This window comes from Arachis stenosperma, chromosome 9 (assembly GCF_014773155.1).
Source record: "Arachis stenosperma cultivar V10309 chromosome 9, arast.V10309.gnm1.PFL2, whole genome shotgun sequence".
Classification (NCBI taxonomy): Eukaryota; Viridiplantae; Streptophyta; class Magnoliopsida; order Fabales; family Fabaceae; genus Arachis; species Arachis stenosperma.
In genome coordinates, this window is record NC_080385.1 from 65,055,613 (window position 1) to 65,067,865 (window position 12,253).

Sequence of the window (12,253 nt, forward strand, 5' to 3'; positions counted from 1 at the left end):
TCTGTGAGGGAAGTCCGTTCGTTCCTTGGCCACGCAAGTTTTTACAGGAGATTTATTAAGGACTTTAGTAAGGTAGCACTTCCCTTATCAAGATTACTGCAGAAGGATATTGAGTTCGAGTTCAGTGACGATTGCAAACAAGCGTTTGATAAGCTGAAGACTGCTCTGACTCAAGCTCCAATTGTGAGAGGACAAGACTGGAGCCAGCCGTTTGAAATCATGTGCGATGCTTCCGACCATGCAGTAGGAGCAGCGCTGGCTCAGCGTGAAGGTAAGGATCCTTTTGTTATTGCTTATGCATCTAAGACTTTAGACACTGCCCAGTCCAATTATACTACTACTGAGAAAGAGCTTCTTGCTATTGTTTTTGCTCTGGATAAATTTCGGGCTTATTTACTTGGTACTAGAGTAGTAGTTTATTCGGACCATGCAGCTTTAAAGTATCTATTAGCTAAAAAGGAGTCCAAACCAAGACTTATACGTTGGAGACTGCTGTTACAAGAATTTGATTTAGAAATAAAGGATAGGAGTGGTAATCAGAATTTAGTAGCAGACCACCTGAGTCGCCTTGAGCATATTAAGGATGATTCTACTCCTATAGATGATAATTTTCCTTCTGATAACCTGCAAGCAGTATCTGAGGTAGTCCCTTGGTATGCACCTGTTGCTAATTATTTAGTTAGCCGCACATTTCCTCCAAATTTTCTAAGCATCAAAGAGACAAGCTGAAAAGCGAGTCTAAATATTATATATGGGATGACCCATATTTATGGAGATGTGGCGCTGACCAAGTAATTAGACGTTGTGTGCCTGAATCAGAATTCCAGTCCATTTTAGAGGCCTGTCACTCATCCGAGAGTGGAGGACATTTTATCCCTCAAAGAACGGCTAGAAAAATCTTAGACTATGGATTCTGGTGGCCTACTCTTTTTAGAGACGTTGCTGAGTTTTGTAAATCCTGTCTCCCATGCCAGAAATTTGGTAATATATCCAGGAGGGATGAGATGCCTCAACAAATTATGCTTTTCGGTGAAATTTTTTATGTTTGGGGCATTGACTTCATGGGTCCATTTCCAAATTCTAATGGATATTTTTATATATTGTTAGCTGTGGATTATGTTTCCAAATGGGTGGAAGCAATTCCTACCCATACTGATGATGCTAACACTGTTGTTTCCTTTGTGAGAAACCATATTATATGTCGCTTTGGATCACCACGAGCAATCGTGAGCGATCAAGGCACCCATTTTTGTAACAGGAGAATAACAGGATTAATGAAGAAGCATGGGATAATTCATAAAGTTACAACAGCTTACCATCCCCAAACTAATGGGCAAGCCGAGGTGTCAAACAGAGAAATTAAGTGTATCTTGCAAAAGATAGTAAAGCCACATAGAAAAGACTGGAGCACCAGGCTACAAGATGCACTTTGGGCATATAGAACAGCTTACAAGACACCCATTGGGATGAGTCCTTTCCGCTTGGTTTATGGAAAAGCTTGTCATCTCCCAGTTGAAGTAGAACACAGAGCCTTTTGGGCAGTTAAGGAGTGCAACATGGGAATTGAGAAAGCCAGAGCTAAAAGGAAGTTGCAACTGCAAGAACTGGAGAGCCTTCGCCTAGAAGCTTATGAGAACTCAAGAATATACAAGGAAAAGATGAAGGCTGTACATGATCAAAACATCAAGAAGAAAGAGTTCCAACCTGGGGATTTAGTCCTCCTTTACAAATCTCAACTAAGGCTCATGCCAGGTAAGTTGAGATCAAGATGGGAAGGTCCATACAGAGTAGAGAAGGCCAAACCGTACGGAGTTTATCACCTAAGCCATCCTTCAAGCTCTGAACTTATTAAGGTTAATGGACAACGCCTGAAGCTATACCATGGCGAGAAGATGCAGAGAAACAAGGAGCTTGAGATCTTCCTCTTGGAAGATCCCCACATAGCAGAAGATTGAGCTAGTGGTGCGTCCAACTTACGGACGTTAAAGCAAAGTGCTAGGTGGGAGACAACCCACCATGGTATGATCGTTCTTTTCTTTATTTTTAGTTTTTCCTATTCAATAACTCTTCTCTTTATTAGTACTTTCGTGCATTTGCATTTACATGTTTTTATTTTTCATTTAAAAAAAAAATTTTCGCTACGCGACGCGATCGCATCAGCGACGCGTCCGCGTCGCTTGGAGAGTAAAAAAAAATAAAAGTGAACAGAGAGTCACGCTGGAACGTGGCTGGAGGCGTGCCACTGGCACAAATCGACCCACGCGACCGCGTCCCTGACGCGTTCGCGTCGCATGGGAATCATGGCCTCCCATGCGACCGCATGCTTCACGCGGTCGCGTGCTGAGTTTTCGACGTAAAAAGGTGCACAATAAAATATTGTGCGAGAGTGGTGCTGCATTGGTGCTGGAAGCACAATCCTTATCACGCGACCGCGTCGCTGACGCGGCTGCGTCCTCCATTTTCTGAAGCACACTCACGCGATCGCGTGACCCACGCGATTGCGTCACCCTATTTTGGCAAATAAATTAATTTGAACAGAGAGTTGTGCAGGCGCGAGGCTGCACTCGCGCCCGAAGCATAACATGTGTCACGCGACCGCGTGATCGATGCGATCGCGTGACCATACTTAAAGCGCATCCACGCGAATGCGTGCCCCACGCGGCTGCGTCGCATGCGCCCCACAGCTCAACCTAAAATTGCCACATATCTTATCTTTCTCTTCTCCAAATCCTAATTTTCTTTTCCCTCCTTATTTCTTCTTTCTCCCTTCTTCCTTCTATCTCACCTATCACTTTCTCTCTCCCACCTCCATTACCAAGGTTCTATTTTCTTCCTCCTTCTTTTCTTTTCTATCATTATTGTTATTTTATATGTTATTTTCTTTTTCTTTTCTTCTTCTTTTCATTATTCTTATTTTCTTTTTTTTCTTCTTTTCCTTTTTACATGGTGTTAGAAATTTATTTGAGTCATTATTCCTCATTATATGCTTGTGGATTGTTACAAATTGTTTGACAATTATTATTATTATTTTTAAGGGATTGCTTGCATGTTCACTTTCATACTTTCTATATCTTATTTACCATGCATGCCATGTGTTTGTGAAAAAGCCCATATATCATTATGCACTTTTCTAGATTACTTTACTCTACCATTCAATGCTTGCTTTTCACAAATTCTCTTTACTATTGTTTTAATTGAATTTAATTATCAATACAAACATTTTGGTTTGTTACAACTGATGCTTGGTCTATGCTACTCATGCCCTTTTCCGGCATGCTAATAAACACCTTGCATCCACTTATGTTTCGATGCACTCACTATTTTTTATTGATGCCTTTTCATATGTACTCGAGAGCATGTGTTAATGTCAATTACATCTTAATGTGCATCCATCACCACTCTTCCGTTCTCTTCCTTGCTATATATCTATTTGAACTTAATTTACTTTCCCCTCCCTTTTTCAGGATGGCCACCAAGAAAGGAAAGGTGAAAGAAACTCCTAAACCCCCAGCAAGAAGAGGAACTAAAAGAGCATTAGCGGCAGAGCCCCCTTCAACCGCAGTCAAGCCCTCAACAAAGAGAGTTAAGAGGATAATAAAGGTTGATGAAAAGGAGAAAGCCTTTCGAGCAAAGGACACTGCGCGATTTCCCAATCGCTACTGTGAGCAGATGTTCCCTATCCTGGCAGAAAGGAACTATAACAATGAATACCTTCTTATCCTTCCGTCCAATATTGCTATCTTTGTTGAGCCGCAAATTGAACGAAGACAATGGGGTTTCCTACGGAGATAGCCGAGACAGGTCAATCTTTCTTGGGTAGTTGAGTTCTACTCTAACTTCTACATGCCAACCCTGCAGTCTGTTTATGTCCGGCAGAAGCAAGTCCCCATTACAGAAGAGGCCATTCAGCAAGCTCTGAGTCTTCCCCCTATTCCAGAAGGAATGGACGCCTTCCAAGAAGCCGCACTTAAGCGCCAGAGGTAACAATTTGACTGGGACTCTGTTCTTGGAGTTATCGCACTTAAGCCTTTCCGAGCACTCACGAGTCCTCCTTCACTGCGGACATGGTCGTTCTACTATGGTGCATCCTTACAGACCAACCTCTGAATCTCTCAAGCCATATCCGGAATGCTATGGGACACGTACAAATTGCGGGCAATTTACCTTTTCCCGCCTTAGTCTCAGATCTTGTCTCAGTAGCCGGAGTCTCCTACAGAGCTGGGGACACCAAAGCCGTGCTTCCACAGGATGATCAGTATGTCCCTAACGGGAAATACCTCAGACTTCCAGCAGCCACTACAAGTCTTCCTACTGCTTCAGTTGAAGATAATCCTTCTTCAACCCGACAAGCACCTACAACTGATGAATTGCTCCAGCAGATAATCAAAAGGTTGGATCGGCAAGAACACAAAGCTAAGTTGAGAGAGCGCCGCAACAACCGAAGATTCAAACACCTCAGGGAGCTACTTAGAGGAGATTGCAAAGACTCGAACACCCCGGAATCCACTTTTTTTACCAGCACAGGGAGCCATGACGGTCCCGATTGTGGAGATACTGCTTCCAGCCCACCCCTGTTCTTGACAGATGGCACCGAGGATGGTGCAAAGCCTTAAGTGTGGGGAGGTCGGTCAGTACCTGACTTCCGGAGGTAATTTTTCTTCTCTAGCACCAATAATTAGGATATTTTAGTTAGATATTCTTTCTTTTATAGAATAGAATAATTTGCATAGGTTAGGATAGTTGCATGCATGTTCTACTTGATTGAAAAGACAATAAATTTCTTCTAAGACTCTATCTTTGGAACAAAATTTCACTAATTTTTCAAAATTTTTATGATAAAATTGCTTGAGTTGTATTTGGAACATGATGTTTGAGCTAAAGAACACACAACCTATGAAAGATTTGAGCCTTTATGTATGGTTACGTTATTTAACCATAATTATTTCATTCTTGTGTGTTTACTTCTCTATGATTGTAATCTATATTTTGTTTTATCTTATATGTCCAATATTTATTATATTTACATGCTTGCACATGATTGAGGCCATTATTTGTTTAAACTCACTTATCCAAATTAAGCCTACCCTTTTTAATTACCTTTGTTAACCACTTTGAGCCTTTAAATCCCATTTGTTCTATATTTTACCATATTACTAACCTTAAGCTGAAAAATAATTGTATATCCCAAATTGAATCTTTGGTTAGCTTAAGATAGAATTGTGTGTGCTAGTTAGGTATGGGAAATTGTGGGAACAAAAGTTGTTAAGGGAATGTGTCATGAAAATTTAATGGGAATTTGGATACCTACTCATGTGAAACTATAAGAATAAAAAAATATATGTGCATTGATAAGCTATATTCATTTTAATGTGTAAAATAATAATAATAATAATAAGGGGACAAAATTACCCCAATGTTGAATTCAAAATTCAAAGATCAATGCACGTATGATAGAATCAAAATACAAAGTGATACATGAGTATGGATTGAAAAAAGGAAATTCTGGGTAGCTAGGTATGAACTTTAAGATTACATTAAAAATATATAGGTTGGGTTGAAGCTTGGGTTAATTAAAGATTCAATTTATCAGCTCACTTAACCATATGTATACCCCTACCTATACCTTGGCCCCATTACAACCTTGAAAAGACCTCATGATGTTTGCATTGGTATATTAACTGTTGTTGATTGGTTAGGAGAAAAACAAAAGTTAGAAAGCATGATTAGAGAAGGATAGAGTGATTACCCTATACACTAGAGATTAGAGCGTACATACATTATCAGTGAGGGTTCAATGCTTGAATTTTCATGTTCCCTACTTTCATAGGCTATCCTCTTGCATTTTTATCTGTTTTACTGTATAAGGGTAGAATTAGTGGAATTTGATTTGTAATTGTTTCGAAGAGCTTATTTACTTTTGATCAAGTGAGCAAGAATCATATAGTTGCATTTATTTAGATATATAGGATTGCATTGCATTTCATGAGTTTCTACATGTTCATACTTGTCTACTTTATCTCCTTCAATTAAGCATGAGAACATGCTAATGTTTAAGTGTGGGGAGGTTGATAAACCACTATTTTATGGTTTATATTGTGTTTAATTGTGTGGTTTTATCATGATCCTTACCCACTTATTCATTAAATTAGCATGCATTTAGATTTCCTTCCTGAATTTATTACATGGTTGAAAACTGCTTCTTAGAGACTTTAATTATGTATTTTTAATTCTCCTTCATTCCATTCGATGCCGTGATCTGTGTGTTGAGTGTTTCAGGCTTTACAGGGCATGAATGAATGGGAGATTGGAAAAGAAGCTGGCAAAAATGGAAGGAACACAAGAATTTGAGGAGATAACCAGCGAGAAGTGACGTAGTCGCATGGCTCACGCGACCGCACGAAGGGGAGCAAATCGCAATGACGCGGCTGCATGGCTCACGCGGCCGCGCAGATTGGAAAAGATCAAGCGATGCGGTAGCGTGGACGACGCGGACGCGTGGCATGGAAAAGCGCGAGTGACGCGTCTGTATGGGTGACGCGATCGCGTGACATGTGTGATCTGCATAATCTGCAGAATTCGCTGGGGGTGATTTTGGACCTGATTTCGACCCAGTTTTCGGCTCGGAACAGCATACTAGAGCCAGAAAACATGCAGAAACAGAACACAACATTCATTCTACACAGTTTTCAGTTTTAGATCTAGTTTTCACTCCTCCTCTAGGTTTTTCTCTTTAGGTTTTAGAATTTAATTTTCAATTGGTCTAAGCATTGGAACATTGAGAAGAGTTATTTCCTCATCAAGACTTCGTCATTCTAGTTCGTTCTCTTAACTTGGTTTATTTCTTCCATGTTCTTTGCTTTGTTCAATTTTGTCATTTGAATACTTTTATGATTTTTTAATACAAGAATTATTTCTTTCATTTTAATCCATTTTACCTTCCAATAATCATGTCTTCTTTTAATTCCCTTTCATATGTTATGGATTTATTATTTACAATGAGCGAGTAGTTCCCCTCACTTGATGGGGAGTTGATTGAAAGGAACTCTTGAGTTGGAAGGATTGAAAGAGAATTTGTAATTAGGTTAACTGTTGGATTGCTATCTTGTCACTAACACCAATCCCTTTGAACTAAGTGGGTTGCAACTCGTGAACAGATCTATCATTCCAACTTGTTTGACTTTCCTTTACCTAGTAAAGGATAACTAAACAGAACAACGATTAATTATAAATTAATCCTAAAATCACTCCATCAATAATAGAGATTCCAACTAATCAACTCCCAGTCAAGGCTTTTATTTATATTATTCAAATTTCCTCAATTTCATTTTCCATCTACTTAACTCAACTTTTTGGAAACATCTAATTAATAAAATAGCACACTTTCCTACAACTCGTTGGGAGACGACCTGGGACTCAAACTCCCATTAATTTTTAATTTAAATTCTCTGTGACATATTTCTAAATTGATAGGAAGATTTTCGGTGAGTTAAGAACTATACTGGCAACGTAATTAATTTAATAATTTTTAATTCACCACTTTCTGTGCTCCATCAAACAACTTGAAGATCATGAAGAACACCATGAATGCATGAGTTTTCGAAAAAAATTGCAAAAATTTTTAAAACATGCAATTGACACCAAACTTAAAAAATGACTCAAGACTCAAACAAGAATCACAAAATATTTTTTATTTTTATGATTTTATAATTTTTTTGTATTTTTATTATTTTTTTCGAAAATATTCTTTAGGAAAACGAAAAAGAGAAAAAATTTTTGAAAGATTTTTTTTTTTGAGAAATTTTTGAAATTAAAACAAAAAGAAAATTACCTGATCTGAGCAACAAGATGAACTGTCAGTTGTCCATACTCGAACAATCCCCGGCAACGGCGCCAAAAACTTGGTGGACGAAATTGTGATTCATACTTAAATTGTTGTTCGAAATTGATTGTCCCAGGTAATGGCCCCAAAGACTTGGTGCTCAATACCATGGTCTAAACATAATTTCACAACTTCGCTTAACTAACCAGCAAGTGTACTGGGTCGTCCAAGTAATAAACCTTACGTGAGTAAGGGTCGATCCCACAGAGATTGTTGGTATGAAGCAAGCTATGGTCATCTTGTACATCTCAGTCAGGCAGATAATAAATGGTGAGAGAGTCTTCGAATATTAATAATAAATAAACAGAAAATAAAGATAGAGTTACTCATGTAATTCAATGGTGGGAATTTCAGATAAGTGTATGGAGATGCTTGTCCCTGTTGGATCTCTGCTTTCCTACTGCCTTCCTTCAATCCTTCTTATTCCTTTCCATGGCAAGCTGTATGTAGGGCATCACCGTTGTCAATGGCTACATCCCATTCTCTCAGTGAAAATAGTCCAAATGCTCTGTCACAGCACGGTTAATCATCTGTCGGTTCTCGATCATGTTGGAATAGAATCCCTTGATTCTTTTGCATTTGTCATCACGCCCAACAATCGCGAGTTTGAAGCTCGTCACAGTCATTCAATCCCGGAATCCTACTCGGAATACCACAGACAAGGTTAGACTTTATGGATTCCTATGAATGCTGCCATCAATTCTAGCTTATACCACGAAGATTCTGCTTAAGGAATCCAAGAGATATGCATCCAGTCTAAGGTAGAACGGAAGTGGTTGTCAGCCACGCGTTCATAGGTGAGAATGATGATGAGTGTCACATTCATCATGTTGAAATGCAACGAATATCTTAGAATAAGAATAAGTCGAATTGAATAGAACATAGTAGTAATTGCATTAAAACTTGAGGTACAGCAGAGCTCCACACCCTTAATCTATGGTGTGTAGAAACTCCACCGTTGAAAATACATAAGTGATGAAGGTCCAGGCATGGCCGAATGGCCAGCCCCCAAACGTGATCAATAGTCTCCTCAGATGAATAATAGAATACAACTGAGACCAAAAGATTCAAATACAATAGTAAAAAGTTCCATTTATACTAAACTAGTTACTAGGGTTTACAGAAATAAGTCTAAGTGCAGAAATCCACTTTCGGGGCCCACTTTAGTGTGTGCTTGGGCTGAGCTTGAACTTTACACGAGCTGAGGCTTCTTTTGGAGTTGAGCGCCAAGTTGTAATGTGTTTTTGGCGTTTAACTCTGGTTCGTGACGTGATTCTGGCGTTTGACTCCAGAATGCAGCATGGAACTGGCGTTGAGCGCCAGTTTACGTCGTCTAATCACGAACAAAGTATGAACTATTATATATTGCTGGAAAGCTCTGGATGTCTACTTTCCAACGCCGTTGAGTGCGTGCCATTTGGAGTTCTGTAGCTCCGGAAAATCTATTTCGAGGGCAGGGAGGTCAGATTCCAACAGCATCAGCAGTCCTTTGTCAGCCTCCTTATCAGAGTTTTGCTTAGGTCCCTCAATTTCAGCCAGAAAATACCTGAAATCACAGAAAAACACACAAACTCATAGTAAAGTCCAGAAATGTGAATTTAAATTAAAAACTAATGAAAACAACCCTAAAAGTCACTAGATCATACTAAAAACTATCTAAAAATAATGCCAAAAAGCGTATAAATTATCCGTTCATCAACGACCCAGTGCACTTGCTGGTTAGTTGTGCGAAGTTGTGACAAAGTGTGATTCATGTTTGAGAGTGCTACCAAGTTTTTGGCGCCATTGTTGATGATCACAATTTTGTACACCAAGTTTTTGGCGCCGTTGCTGGGGATTGTTTGAGTTTGGACAACTGACGGTTCATCTTGTTGCTCAGATTAGGTAATTTTCTTTTCAAAAAGTTTTCAAAAATCTTTCAAAAAATTTTTTTCTCTTTTTTATTTTTCAAAAAATTAATTTTTGTAAGAAAAAAAATAAAAATACAAAAATTTAATAAAATCATAAAACCAAAAATATTTTGTGTTTCTTGTTTGAGTCTAGTGTCAATTTTTAAGTTTGCTGTCAATTGCATGTTTTAAAAACTTTTGCATTTTTCGAAAATTCATGCATATGTTCTTCATGATCTTCATGTTGTTCTTGACAAATCTTCTTGTTTGATCTTTAAATTTTCTTGTTTTGTGTTTTTTTGTTGTTTTCATATGCATTCTTGCATTCATAGTGTCTAAGTATTGAAGATTTCTAAGTTTGGTGTCTTGCATGTTTTTCTTTTCTTGAAAATTTTTCAAAAATAAGTCTTGATGTTCATCTTGATATTCAAAGTGTTCTTGGTGTTCATCTTGACATTCATAGTGTTCTTGCATGCATCTTGTGTTTTGATTCATAATTTTCATATTGTGAGTCATTTTTGTGTTTTTCTCTCTCATCATTAAAAATTCAAAAAATCAAAAAAATATCTTTTCTTTATTTTGCTCATAATTTTCGAAAATTTGAGTTGACTTAGTCAAAAAATTTTTAAAATTTAGCTATTTCTTATAAGTCAAGTCAAATTTTCAATTTTAAAAATCTTATCTTTTTAAAATCTTTTTCATTTTTTATTATTTTCGAAAATTTTTAAAATTTATTTTCAAAATCTTTTTCTTATCTTTATTTCAAAATTTCAAAAACTTTACTAACAATTTATGTGATTGATTCAAAAATTTGAAGTTTGTTACTTTCTTGTTAAGAAAGGTTCAATCTTTAAATTATAGAATCATATCTTTTAGTTTCTTGTTAGTCAAGTAATTAATTTTAATTTTAAAGATCAAATCTTTTTCAATCATATCTTTTTTATTTAAAAAATTTGATTTTAAAATATCTTTTCTAACTTTTTATCTTTTCAAAAATTGATTTTCAACTAACTAATTGACTTTTGGTTGTTTCTTATCTTTTCAAAACCAACTAACTACTTTTCCCTCTCTAATTTTTGAAAACACCTCACCCCTTTTTCAAAATTCTTTTTAATTAACTAACTATTTCAAATTCTAATTTTGATTTTATTCCTTCTCTTAGTTTTTGAATTTTAACTTTAATTTAAAATAAAAACAAAAATATTTTTCTTCTATTTTAAGTTAATTTTTTAAAACCCCTCTCTCTCATCTCTTTCTATTTATTCATTCATTTACTAACACTTCTCTTCAACTTAAGAATTCGAACTCACTTTTCTCCCTTGTGTTTGGATTCTTACTTTTTCCCTCTTCTATTCTTTTCTTATTCTACTAAAAAGGAATCTCTCTACTGTGGTAAAGAGGATCCCTATTATTAGTATTTTCTGTTCCCTTCTTTTTCATATGAGTATGAGCAAGGACAAGAATATTCTTATTGAAGCAGACTCTGAACCTGAAAAGACTCTGAAGAGGAAACTAAGAGAAGCTAAATTATAACAATCCAGAGACAACCTTACAGAAGCTTTCGAAAAAGAAGAGGAGATGGCAGCCGAAAATAATAATGCAAGGAGGATGCTTGGTGACTATACTACACACACTTCCAAGTTTGATGGAAGAAGCATCTCAATCCCTGCCATTGGAGCAAATAATTTTGAGCTGAAACCTCAACTAGTTGCTCTACTACAACAGAGATGCAAGTTCCATGGACTTCCATCAGAAGATCCCTACCAGTTTTTAACTGAGTTCTTGCAGATCTGTGAGACTGTTAAGACTAATGGAGTAGATCCTGAAGTCTACAGGCTCATGCTTTTCCCTTTTGTTGTAAGAGACAGAGCTAGAACATGGTTGGACTCACAACCTAAAGATAGCCTGGACTCCTGGGATAAGCTAGTCACGGCCTTCTTGGCTAAGTTCTTTCCTCCTCAAAAGCTGAGCAAGCTTATAGTGGATGTTCAGACCTTCAGACAGAAAGATGGTGAATCCCTCTATGAAGCTTGGGAAAGATACAAGCATATGACCAAGAGATGTCCTTCTGACATGCTTTCAGAGTGGACCATTCTGGATATATTCTATTATGGTCTATTTGAGTTCTCTAACATGTCACTGGACCATTCTGCAGGTAGATCCATTCACCTAAAGAAAACACCTGCAGAAGCTCAAGAACTTATTGACATGGTTGCAAATAACCAATTCATGTACACTTCTGAGAGGAATTCTGTGAATAATGTGACGCCGTAGAAGAAGGGGGTTCTTGAGATTGATGCTCTGAATGACATATTGGCTCAGAACAAAATGCTGACTCAACAAGTCAACATGATTTCTCAAAGTCTGAATGGATGGTAAAATGCATCCAACAGTACTAAAGAGGCATCTTCTGAAGAAGAAGCCTATGATCCTGAGAACCCTGCAATGGCAGAGGTAAATTACATGGGTGAACCTTATGGGAACA

At 37.5% G+C, this 12,253-nt stretch overlaps 1 non-coding gene across 1 annotated transcript; it reads right to left on the reverse strand.

Moving 5' to 3' along the window:
* Positions 1-11,739: 11,739 nt before the first annotated feature.
* Positions 11,740-11,847, reverse strand: LOC130952403 (small nucleolar RNA R71). The gene has a single exon (XR_009074583.1). It is a non-coding gene; the product is annotated as a small nucleolar RNA R71 (small nucleolar RNA).
* Between the last annotated feature and the right edge of the window lie 406 nt (positions 11,848-12,253).